Here is a 14,006-nt window from a genome sequence, read left to right as displayed (position 1 = left end):
GCTGTCGCCACTACATGGGCTACTCTTCCGATTAACAGCAAGGGATCTTTTATTTGCGCTTTCCACAGATAGGATAGCACAAACCATGGCCTTTGTTGAACCAGTTATGGATCACTGGTCGGTGCAAGTGGTTTACACCTACCCATTGAGCCTTGCGGAGCACTCACTCAGGGTTTGGAGTCGGTATCTGGATTAAAAATCCCATGCCTCGACTGGGATCCGAACCCAGTACCTACCAGCCTGTAGACCGATGGCCTGCCACGACGCCACCGAGGCCGGTCTCGGCTATTGGATGTCAAACATTTGGTAATTGTGACATATAGTCTGAGAAAGGGATCTTTTATATGCAATATCCCATAAACAGGATAGTACATACCACGGCCTTTGATGTACCAGTCGTGGTACACTGGCTGGAGCGAGATATAGCCAAACTGGCCCACCGACGGGTATCGATCCCAGACCGACCGGGCATCAAGCGAGTGATTTACCACTTGGCTACATCCCGCAGCCGCTATCCCAATGACTTCGTTAAATAGAAAGAAAGAAATGTTTTATTTAACGACGCGTTTTTTTTTCTCCAGTTGTCTCTCGAACGATGAGGTTGTGTTTTGAGAACGTGGCGATTTCTCTCTCCCCCCCCCCCCCCCCCCCCCCCCACCCTAGGGGCTGTGCTGCGATCGCTTGGGCCTTTGTCCAAGTACAGATCGAGCACAATGGAGACTCAGCGACCGTCACGCTACACTACGGCAGCGAGACGAAGCGACGCGCAACCAGCAGAAGACTACACAGGGGGAGCCTAACTTGGCGGCTCAACCGCCAGGGGCGGCTCCACCTGTTCCGAAGAGGAGGACGAGACGAGGAACGGTGCAGGGTGATCCAAACCCGGTGGCGGTTCATTCTGCTATACCGGCTTCACCCACTCGACCGAAGCACTCGCCAGGAACCATCCAGGGGGGACCAAAGCTGTCAGCTCCACTGACAGTGGAGGCTCCTCCTGTAGAGGTTCCTTCATCGATGGACACGGGCCACGTGGTCATTATTGACCCGCCGGAAAGTCCACCACCACCTCCGGTTGTTGTTGTTAAACCAGCGGAGATCCAGCGAGAATCCAAGAGGAGGAAGATGTCATCGGTTACCTCACCGAAGAAGTCCGACCAACCCGACTGGATTATCGTCTGCGATAAACTCCCAGCAAAGTATAGAGGAGCGGTTATTGGTGATTTCACCGATGCCAAATATCTCAAGGGACCCTGGTCAGACAAGCATTGGCGCCAACTTCCAACAGGACAAGGGAAGTACCAGCTCCAGGAGGCCCTTCACTCCAAACAACTCTATGTGACAGCGCAGCAGGACGGGCTGTACAGACAAGGACTCCTGATGCCTATGATGCCCAACGCGACCATTCATCGCATCTTAAAGATGGTACTGCGGGACATCTACACAGGAGCCCTTGATCGTAACAACCAGTTTTTGATGGAAGGACTCCCCAACTTCAGCCCTGATCAGCCCATCAACTCGCCATGAGTCCTGCTGCGTCAACCTTAACTAGGACAGGTAACCTCCTTTTGGGGCTTAGTTGGACTTTAAACATTTTTCGATCGAGCTTCCAAATTCTTATGTTTATTTTTTTTATAAATAGTCCAACGCATTTTACTTTGGCGCCCGTTCAATTGCTCAAATCACCTTAAAACCTTTTCGGCCGAGCAGTCAAACTTATTTTTGGGTTTAAATTCTTAGTCCGGACATGATGTTAGGTGCAGTTATTCTCCGTAGACTTAGGTTTTTCTAGTTAGATCCGAAGGAATCGAAATTCAGCCAGTCAGTGTCTACTAGTCGGTCCGCGCAGTCGCTGGACGCTACTAAATACTTATTCCAAATTCCGACCATTTCAAACTCAATCCCCCCCCCCCCCCCCCCTTGTCCTGGACTTAGTCACTGGCAAAGGCCAGAGATTAAGCCCAGGACAGGCGTGCGTGAAACCTTCGTGGTATATATGCACGTTAAACCGTTTACCTGACCTATTTAACGACGCACTCAAAACATTTTATTGACGGTTAAATGGCGACAGGACCACACATATTGAGAGAGGAAACACGCTGTCGTCACTTCATGGGCTACTCTTTTCGATTAGCAGCAAGGGATCTTTTATATGCACCATCCCACAGACAGGGTAGTACATACCACGGCCTTTGATATACCAGTCGTGGTGCACTGGCTGGAACGAGAAATAACCCAATTGACCCACCGACGGGGATCGATCCCAGACTGACCGTGCATCGAGCGAGCGCTTTACCACTGGGCTACGTCTCGCCCCTCGTTAAATAAAACATTTCCTTCCTTCCGCTATCCCAATGGGACCCAGAAGCAGGTCTATTCGGGGCCGTGTATTGCACACTTGTTTGTTTCTTCTTACCCTCTATCCTACAAGCAATTTGCAAAGGATATTTTATCACTGATACATACATTCGCATACAAACACATATAACACATCCAGGCGCGTTTGTAGGAATTTTAGCGGGAGGGGAATCCAGACTGTAGCAACCGAAGTGTATAGAGGGATACTCCCCGGGTGGGTCTGGGGGTCTCTCTCCCCGAAAATGTTGAAAAATTGACCCCTTCTAGGGCTATTCTGAGGTGTTTTTTGTTGGCTAGCCCAGCTGCTTTCACAGGAATGTAAAAAATCGGGTTATGAGAAGAAAATAATAGCCGATTATTAATATATCGATGAGCGCCATTTGACTACAGGCTGGTAGGTACAGGGTTCGCAGCCCGGAACAGGCTCCAACCCAGAGCGAGTTCTTAAGGGCTCAATGGGTAGGTCTAAGACCACAACGCCCTCTTCTCTCTCACTAACCTCTAACAGCTAACCCACTGTCCTGAACAGACAGCCTAGATAGCTGAGGTGTGTGCGCAGGACAACGTGCTTGAACCTTAATTGGATACAAGTACGAAAATAAGTTGAAATTAATGAATATAACAGAGATTAAATAACCATATATTATTAGCTTACCTTCAAAACGTAATTTACCAACAGACAGTGACGTCGAGGAAGTCACGACAGATAAGAGCTTTTTACCTGGCTTCCGGATTGCAAATGTATTTCGGCGCTGTTCCGCTATGTTTGGTTGTGAGCGGATGTGCACTAGTTTATGTGTGAGTGATGAGGTTGACATGTGAGAGAGGGAGAGAGAGAAAGAAAGACATGTTTTATTCAACGACGCACTCAACACATTTTTATTTACGGTTAAATATGGCGTCAGACATATGGTTAAGGACCACACAGATATTGAGAGAGGAAATCCGCTGTCGCCACTTCATGGGCTACTCTTTCTGATTAGCAGCAAGGGATCTTTAATATGCACCATCCCAAAGACAAGGTAGTACTTACCACGGCCTTTGATGTACCGGCCGTGGCGCACTGGCTTGAACGAGAAATAGCCAAATGGGCCCACCGACTGGGATCGATCCCACACCGACCGCGCATGGAGCAAGCGCTGTACCACCGGGCTACGTCCCATCCGAGAGAGAGAGAGAGAGAGAGAGAGAGAGAGAGAGAGAGAGAGAGAGAGAGAGAGAGAGAGAGAGAGAGAGAGAGAGAGAGGCAGAGAGAGAGAGAGAGGCAGAGCGACAGAGAGAGTGAGACCGGGCTACGTCCCACCCCAGAGAGAGAGAGAGAGAGAGAGAGAGAGAGAGAGAGAGAGAGAGAGAGAGAGAGAGAGAGAGAGAGAGAGAGAGAGAGAGAGAGAGAGGCAGAGGCAGAGGCAGAGGCAGAGAGACAGAGAGACAGAGAGAGTGAGACCGAGCTACGTCCCACCCCAGAGAGAGAGAGAGAGAGAGAGAGAGAGAGAGAGAGAGAGAGAGAGAGAGAGAGAGAGAGAGAGGCAGAGCGACAGAGAGAGTGAGACCGGGCTACGTCCCACCCCAGAGAGAGAGAGAGAGAGAGAGAGAGAGAGAGAGAGAGAGAGAGAGAGAGAGAGAGAGAGAGAGAGAGAGGCAGAGAAAGAGAGGCAGAGAGACAGGGAGAGTGAGACTGGGCTACGTCCCGCCCCCTGACAGTCGTAGACGTCGTGAGATTGGTCAGTATTGCTGGGCTTGGACTGTGAACAGTCACGATGACGTTGATCATCTTGACAATTGCATAGTATGAATGAATGAATGTTTAACGACACCCCAGCACGAAATTGCATAGTAATTCCCTGTTCCCACCTTGAGACTGGTGCGCCCAGATTAACAACTAATCGATCGTAGAAGTGTTATACGACGAAAATCGAGTTGTACGAGTGCCCAAACTTTCAACTTGACAGTCGACAGAAATCGAGAGATCGGCAAGTTGTCCAACTTCGTCGTGACAGTTGGTAGTCTAAGAAAAGCATTACTAGCCCTTATCGATTAACACAATTTACAATTAACAAAATCTATGGTAATTTAGTAGAGAGTAAAGAGTTATATATGTTTACGGGTGTCACTTGGAATTTTGAAAATGCTAATGGATTTTTCGATCACATTCTTGTAATGAAAGCATCTATAAATAATATATTTTAACTAGTTTTGTTTTTAAACATGTTAATACAGCAATGCAGGATCGTAGGAACGATATCTGAGTGAAGAGGCACGGGCTCTGCTGGGGGGGGGGGGGGGCAAGGGCGGATCCACTGGCGGGGACCGGGTGACATATTTCCCCCAAATATAGAGTGCCCTATATTTTAAACAATTTGTTTAAAATTATACAGAAGTGCCCTTTTCAGTTGGGCCGTGTGCTCCTTTGCTCTTGGACCCCTATCTGGGTCCGCCCTTGGAGGGCACACTCCAGATTTAGGACAGGTGAGGTCAGGTCATAGAGTTTTACGTGCACATTCAGAACAAGCCGTCTAGGACAGAAAAGGATTGGGATGGGTGGGTGGGAGAGAGAACCGCCCGCACTGGCAGGTGCAAGGGAGCACCAGCAGTCCGACCGGGGTCGGTAGCGGGCGGGGTAGTTTTGGTGCTATGGAATTTTTAATGTCCTGTATGATTAAGTCAAACAAGGGAAATTAATGCAGTACAAATATAAAAGCAGTGGCGGTTCCAGAAAATCCATTTAGGGGAGTGGCAATGACATGAGGCGGAATGGAACATTGGGGGAGGTTTGGAGGGGGGGGGGTGGAAAATTAATATATAATAACATTATAACTGTCGCAAAATTTAGGCGGGGGGGGGGAGCGGGCCCCTGGGCCCCCACCTAGATCCGCCTCTGTAAAATAAATTAATAAAACATGGAACATTTCTTACAACTATAGTCCTGTTCAATTGTTTAGATCCTACGTTGTTTGCAAATGTTACGTTTAATTCCTATTCAATCCTTGTTTTCTTTATATTTGCATGAAAACAAACCGCAAACCCTGACAGGTTTTATATACAATTCATCATCTAAAATGCACGAAGCTGACTTATTTCCATTTTACAAAAATCTCTGTATGCTGTGAATGCAGTTTCGTTCTCCTATAAATAATTAAGGCGCTTTGCATAACAAAAGCATCACTCTATTGTGTGTTTCAAACTAATGCTGTTTTCCACATTCCTAGCGGAATATATTGTAGTATGACCTATATTTAAGAAACAGTTTGGAAACATAAGTCAATATCAATTCAGGCGCGGATTCAGGAGGGGAGTCCAGGTGACACGCCTCCCCCCCCCCCCCCCCCCCGTCTTTGTTTGTCAAACAATATTATATTACAGAATACACAACAAACAAAAAAAGAAAAGAAAACTTATCCCATCCACCTTTTAAAGAGACATACCCTAGTTTCTAAACATTAAGGCATATTTTTCACCTAAACCCGAGTTTTAACCCATAACAATAGACACTAAGTTTGGTTAATTTACAAACCTGTAACAGATTTGGATACAATAGAGTCTGTGACGTTGAAATAGCCTTAAAAATAGACTAAAACGCGATTCAATAATCATTATTTCTTAGACGCATGTGCATTTTTTAAAATATGAAAAATGAAATTATGCAGTATTAGAAACACCAGGATGACCAGAAACACTTCGATTGTACGGAAATAGATAATTTAAACAATAAAATATAAGTAATGTTTGATTTCAGTGATCAAAAACGGCTCTAATAGTGAAAACATATGCCTTAGTGTTTAAAAACTAGGGTATGACCCTTTAAAAAGCAACAACGGGTTTCGGGCCGCGGCTATTAAAAAAACTTGTGGATCCGCGCCCGCTATTCCATTAATGTAATGTACTGATACAAAAATAAATACATTTGGGGTGCTACTGAGGATAAAATACTGTAAAATAACTATACGATAGGTTGATACATTATGACTGTCAGGTTGTATATCCATGAATAATATATAATACTTATTATTTACTCATGCACAGGCAAGTGTTCATCTGAAGGCCAGGTTCCCTTTTATTGAGGGGCTTGGGGTGAAGTCTTAATCTCGTGATGTTCATTGTGACATATTGCACACACGTGGCCAGAATATTGTATACCCGCGATTGGTGGGGGCATGGTCTTCTGCCCAACCCCACACCCACCTCTGGCTTCATATGTAGGTGTATTTTATATAGTTTTATATTGATTGTTCGTGTTGTGTAATACACGTTTATATTTGTTCAATTGATAGGTTGTTTGATAGTGACTGGTAATGAATGGAATGGGAATAAATTGTTTTCAGTGTTAAAGATTTAATAAATGCATTAAACGTTATATGATTGATGGGCAGGGAGAAACTATTTTTTATTTAGCCATATTTTACTCAGTAATGTATGGAATGTCCAGTAATATATTTTCTGTGACTTATATACCCTTTTACCGGCCTCGGTGGCGTCGTGGCAGGCCATCGGTCTACAGGCTGGTAGGTACTGGGTTCGGATCCCAGTCGAGGCATGGGATTTTTAATCCAGATACCGACTCCAAACCCTGAGTGAGTGCTCCGCAAGGCTCAGTGAGTAGGTGTAAACCACTTGCACCGACCAGTGATCCATAACTGGTTCAACAAAGGCCATGGTTTGTGCTATCCTGCCTGTGGGAAGCGCAAATAAAAGATCCCTTGCTGCCTGTCGTAAAAAGAGTAGCCTATGTGGCGACAGCGGGTTTCCTCTAAAAACAGTGTCAGAATGACCATATGTTTGACGTCCAATAGCCGATGATAAGATAAAAAATCAATGTGCTCTAGCGGCGTTATTAAATAAAACAAACTTTTTTTTTTATATACCCTTTTATACTTGTATTTCATGTGGTTTACACAATGCTACAACAGCACGAGCAATCATAGATTATACTTGGAACATAATATGTTATTGACCATCGGCTTGCTATTTACAAGTAATGTTATCGTATTTTGGACATTCAGGGCCGTGTCTAGGGGATGGGCAAGAGGTGGAAGCCCCCAAAATGTCTGAACAATAGCTTTTTTGTTTACAAAATTGCGTTGCGCATTACAAAAGTACCCTACCCCTACCTCCACTCCCCAAGCAGCACCATAAATACTACAGATTGGACCACAAAGGATCCCAGTTAAAAGAACAAAATTGTTGAAAGAAGAGGGCCTACCAGACCTAACACTGTTGACTCTGTTACACCCCGTGAGCCCATTGGGCTATTTCTTGCTCCAGCCAGTGCAAAGGCTGTGGTATGTGCTATCCTGTCTATGGGATGGTGCACACAAACGATCCCTTGCTGCAATCGAAAAGAGTAGCCCATGAAGTGGCGACAGCGGGTTTCCTCCTTCAATATCTGTGTGGTCCTTAACCATTATACCTGACGCCATATAACCGTAAATAAAATGTGTTGAGTGCGTCGTTAACTAAAACATTTCCATCCTTCCTGTAACACCCCGGCCTTGTGTAAGATGATATTTGTTTGTTACTACACCCCAGTTGTGTTAGGTTAGGTACGGTACGTAAATACACAATTTATAAAATAAAAATTAAATAAACATAATGTATTGGCAAACTGTATTCAATATACTGCATATACATGGGATGGTAACATGCATTTTTGTATTCAGTGAAACAAGCCTCGTGTTCTAATCTTTTGTTATGCAAATAGCCTTAGTTATTTATAGAAGAACGAACCTGCATTCAAAATATACAGACCGGCCTCGGTGGCGTCGTGGTAGGCCATCGGTCTACAGGCTGGTAGGTACTGGGTTCGGATCCCAGTCGAGGCATGACATTTGTAATCCAGATACCGACTCCAAACCCTAAGTGAGTGCTCCACAAGGCTCAATGGGTAGGTGTAAACCACTTGCACCGACCAGTGATCCATAACTGGTTCAACAAAGGCCATGGTTTGTGCTATCCTGCCTGTGGGAAGCGCAAATAAAAGATCCCTTGCTGCTAATCGGAAGAGTATCCCATGTAGTGGCGACAGCGGGTTTCCTCTCAAAATCTGTGTGGTCCTTAACCATATGTCTGACGCCATATAACCGTAAAATAAAATGTGTTAAGTGCATCGTTAAATAAAACATTTCTTTCTTTCTTTCTTTCTCAAAATATACAGAGATTTTAGTAAAGTGGAAATAAGTCAACTTCGTGCGTTTTAGATGATGAATTGTGTATAAAACATTTGCAAAAAAACTTAGGGTCTAAACAATTGAACAAGTGACGGGACGTAGGCCAATGGTATAGCGCTCGCTCGATGCGCGGTCGGTCTGGGATCGATCCCCGTCGGTGGGCCCATTAGGCTATTTCTCGTTCCAGCCAGTGCACCACGACTGGTATATAAAAGACCGTGGTATGTACTACCCTGTCTGTGGGTGGTGCATATAAAAGATCCCTTGCTGTTAGTCGAAAAGAGCAGTCTATGAAGTGGCGACAGCGGGTTTCCTCTCTCAATATCTGTGTGGTCCTTAACCATATGTCTGACGCCATATAAACGTAAATGAAATGTGTAGAGTGCGTCGTTAAATAAAACATTTCTTTCTTTTTTAAACAATTGAACAGGACTATAGTTCATCTATCAGTGTCGATTGGAAAATACTCAGAGTGTCAGTTTCCATTTGGACTGTCTAGACAACAGATTATATCTACCTAACTCATCAATCTTGATGAACTATCATTTGTAACTTAGACCTTGTTGTTGTACTGTTTATATTAGTGTTAGTTTGGGGAGTGCTTTTTTGGGTTGTTTTGTCTGTTTTGTTTGGTTGGGTTTTTTTTTGGGGGTTTTTTTTCATTTTTTTTTTTTTTTTTTTTTTTTTTTTTTTTTTTGGGGGGGGGGGGTTCAGGGGGTCCCACTGACCCCTTTCTTTTTCTCCTTTGAATTCCATCTCATTTCTTCCCGATCTGATAACTCCTCCTATCTTGCAACTTCTTTCGCTGTCCACCTCCACATCCCAGTCCTTTTCTCTCCAACCGCGGCAGTTACTTGTCTCTTGTGGCTACCTGTGGCACACACCTGCAATTTGACATCAGCTTTAGCTGTTGGTTTAGTCTAACCACTTCGGAGAGTGTTCAGTAGTTACCTCTGACATTTTAAGAGGCATTTGTAGCCACCTACTATACTCAGAGGCACCTGTAACCACCTAATATACTCAGAGGCACCTGTAACCACCTGATATACTCAGAGGCACCTGTAACCACCTACTATACTTAGAGGCACTTGTAACCACCTAATATACTCAGAGGCACTTGTAACCACCTAATATACTCAGAGGCACTTGTAACCACCTACTATACTCAGAGGCACCTCTAACCACCTAATATACTCAGAGGCACCTGTAACCACCTACTATACTTAGAGGCACTTGCAACCACCTAATATACTCAGAGGCACCTGTAAGCACCTACTATACTCAGAGGCACCTGTAAGCACCTACTATACTCAGAGGCACCTGTAAGCACCTACTATACTCAGAGGCATCTGCAACCACCTATATAGTGATTAAGCCATCGAACATAAGGCTGGTAGGTACAGGGTTCGCAGCCCTGTACCGGCTCCCACCCAGAGCGAGTTTTATGGCTTCAGTGGGTAGGTGTAATGCCACTAAACCGACTTCTCTCTCACTAACAACTAACAGAGACAGTCCAGAAAGCTGAGCTGTGTGCCCAAGGGTAGCGTGCTTGAAACTTAATTGGATATAAGCACGAAAATAAGTTAATCTAGAAATAAATAGTTCTGCCATTGTAATATTTATGAACTAGAAACATGTTTGTTTAAATGTAGTTGTATGTCGTTAGTTGCGGAGCGTAGCCAAGTGGTAAAGCGTTCGCTTGATACGCGGTCGGTTGGGATCGATCCCCGTCAGTGGGCACATTGGGCTATTTCTCGTTCCAGGGACGGGACGTAGCCCAGTGGTAAAGCGTTCGCTTGATGCGCGGTCGGTTGGGATCGATCCCCGTCAGTGGGCACATTGGGCTATTTCTCGTTCCAGGGTAAAGCGTTCGCTTAATATTATAGTTTATTATATTATCAAGTCATGTATGTTGTTTTACAAGTCAGGTTGATCAAAGCGAAGCGCCTCGAAAATTACTACATTTGTTTACACTGTGCATACAGGAGTTGGAAAGAGCTGACAGCACTTCTTTCCAAGCTAGATTACTGAACGCGACAAAAACGAAACAATTTAGCAGGAATAATCACGGGGTTTGTTTTTTTCTTCTCATTTCTTAAAGTGTCAGTATGCGTTCTTGGTCCGGGTATGTATCTTTCCAATACATAATGCTCGTATTTAACTTTACTTGCCTTTTAACAATCACAGTCAACAAGCTTAGCGCTATTTTTAGCGAGCACTTAAAACATATCGCTGTCGATAGTTACACTAATTGCTTGATTGGAAAAACTGTTCATACATAATCTTGTGTTTATGGAATTGTCTTTATTGTTGGTTTACATGTTCGCTAATATCGTATACGATCGGACTTCCTGGTTATAGTGGGCTATGGGATTTCCTTATTTAAAAAAACAAAAAAAACATTGATAACCAATCAAAATTCATCTGGGAAGGGGTGGGGGGACGTTGAGGGGTTGACGCTGAGGGGTTGACACTTCTTCTTCCATGTTAATCCTATGGGCGAAAGTGGGACGGACGGAACCATCAGTTTTACCAATACACTCACTCTCTCGGACTTTAAACTTTTTGGTTGCAGTTCAAAATTTTATATTTTATATTTTATATTTATTTATTTTATTTATTTTTATTTTATTTGTTTTGGCAAATAGTCTGACGCACTTTATTTTTGGCTGGCCGTTTAAATTGCCCAACTCACATTAAACCTTTTCGGCCGAGCCCTCTAATTTTATTTTTGGACTTTAACTTCTTTTAGCCATACAAGATTAGGTCGAATCAGCTTTCTTATATTGGCCTCAGGTCTTTGACGTAACTACTAAATTCTTTTTCCAAATTCCGCGCACTTTACACTTACCGCCACCCCACACATTTTATTTACGGTTATATGGCGTCGGACATATGGTTAAGGACCACACAGGTATTGAGCGAGGAAACCCGCTGTCGCCACATCATGGGCTACTCTTTTCGATTAGCAGCAAGGGATCTTTTATATGCACCATCCCACAGACAGGATAACACATATTACGGCATTTGATGTACCAGTCGTGGTGCACTGCCTGGAGCGAGAAATAGCCCAATGGGCCGACCGACGGGGATCGATCCCAGACCGACAGCGCATCAAGCGAACGCTTTACCACTGGGCTACGTCCCACCCCGTCTGTAGGAAAGTGCATATAAAAGATCCCTTGCTGCATTAGGACAAGTGTAGCGGGTTTCCTCTGTTGACTACGTGTCCGAATTACCAAATGTTTGATGATTAATTAATTAATGTGCTGTAGTGGGGTCGGTAAACAACACACACTTTTTACGTTTAGGAATATTTTGAACTCGATACTTGGAACTTGGAAAATTGTTTAACGTGCACATTCAGAGCAAGCTGTTGTAGCGCACGCCTGTCCTGGGCACAGGTACCGGCCTCAACCGGTTCTTCCGTCTAGGACAGGAAAGGGTTGGGGGGGGGGGGGGGTGGAGGAGGGATCGCCTGAACTCGCAGGTGCAAGGGAGCACCAGCAGTCCAATCATAGCCGGTAACAGGCGGAGGGTGGTATGGTGCTATGTAATTCGGAATGTCCCGTAGGATTAAGCCAAAGGGAAATGGGTGCGCATTTTGATGAAGGAAATTTGGCGCAATTTTGATGGTCGTTCTAAAGAATAAAAGGTTGGGAACTACGTATGTGTTTGGATTTTAGTAGGCCGAGATTAGGTTGTTAATTAGGACCTGCGGATGATAAGGTGTCTCCCTGAGTTGCCCATAGGGCCCTTAGAAAGGGGAACTCGATAAGACGAGTTGTGTTTTTATATCGATGTTTTACGTAACTGAACTGTCACGAATATCAATACCTGCTTGATACACCGCGATGTATTGGTAGGTATTGTTTAAGGGTGGAGTCGACATCTTTGAGGCACACATATTACGTGTGTTTGATTACCTACTGTAACTCAGTTTACGTCAAAACTAATTTCGGAATGTCTGTTCTTTGATTAACGGATTAAATACATTTCACTAACATGATTATTTTCGAGCTTATATCCAATTAAGATTCAAGCACGCTGTCCTGGGCTCACACCTCAGCTATCTGGGCTGTGTTCAGGACAGTGGGTTAGTTATTATATTCAACGCCATAATGATGCAACGCTGGTTTTTCTTAACGCTTCCAAGCACTCAGAGTGGTGAATTTGAGAGGAAATAATATGTGCTCAAATAACTTAACACCCCCCCCCCCCCCCGAAAAAAAAAAACCCCGCCACAAACATTTAACACAGAGACAAAGACATTTGTTGTATTTTTAGACATTACAAACATGGATGAGATGAGATGAATGGTGAAGCCGCAGTATTTCCATTTCGGTATGGGACTACTTGACAGGTCCGTGCTCCACGCTTGCTGTCAGTTGAGCTATCGCGGCATCACCCGAGCCCGGGGTACACGGAACCTGCAGTGCATGCCGGGTAATCATCCTCCATGTGGGGTCAAACACACCCATAATCGCACCCGCGAAGTCGGTGAAACTCGATGTATGTGGCCTAACACCTATCCATTGAGCCTAGCGGTGCGCTCACTCTGGGTTGGAGCCGATACTGGCATGAAAGATCCCCCATTGCTTCAGGTGGGATACGAAGCCAGTACCTACCAACCAGAAGTCCAATGGCATAATAACTTTAATTCATTTGTATATTTGCGAGTATGAACAGAACCGAACTTTATTACACTCAGAGCCATCGTTCGATGGCATTTGAGGAATACATATATATATACTCTTCAAAAGAAGAAACGCAAAACCACATTGTCGTAACATTTGGAGAATTGATTTAATTATTGAATGGTGAGTCCGATAATTACCAAATGTTGCAGGATTGTTCACAATTCACTCTAGTCCATTGTGAGTAAGTGATAGGACACACCACCAAGGTCAAGGTCATCTGGAGTCAATACCGGGTGTGGCCTCCGCTTGTGTTGACAACTGCCTGGCACCGCCTGCCCATTGAAGCAACCAGAGTACGGATGACGTCCCGGGGGATGGTGGCCCACTCGGCCTGCAAGGCTGCTGCCAGCTCGGGCAGGGTCTGGGGCTGTGGTTGTCGCTGTCGGAGGCGTCGGTCCAACTCGTCCCATAGATGCTCAATTGGGTTCAAATCCGGTGATATCGATGGCCAAGGAAGGACATTAATGTTGTTGTTCTGTAGGAAAGCCGTTGTGAGACGTGCTGTGTGAGGCCTGGCGTTGTCATGTTGGAACACTGCGTTGGCGTTGGCCATAACTGGAACGATGTGTGGCCGGAGGATCTGGTCAATGTAGCCCTGTGCATTCAGGTAGCCCTGCACGTGGACCAGGTCAGTTCTGCCAGTGTGTGAGATGGCTGCCCACACCATGACACTACCCCCGCCGAATCTGTCCACTTCCTGCACGCAGTTTGCCGCATAACGTTCACCACGACGCCTATACACGCGACATCTTCCATCATGACGTCGGAGCAGAAATTGGGACTTGTCACT

Source organism: Gigantopelta aegis, chromosome 13 (genome assembly GCF_016097555.1).
Source record: "Gigantopelta aegis isolate Gae_Host chromosome 13, Gae_host_genome, whole genome shotgun sequence".
Classification (NCBI taxonomy): Eukaryota; Metazoa; Mollusca; class Gastropoda; order Neomphalida; family Peltospiridae; genus Gigantopelta; species Gigantopelta aegis.
The sequence above is the reverse complement of the archived record's forward strand: the minus strand, read 5'-3'. Positions refer to the sequence as shown.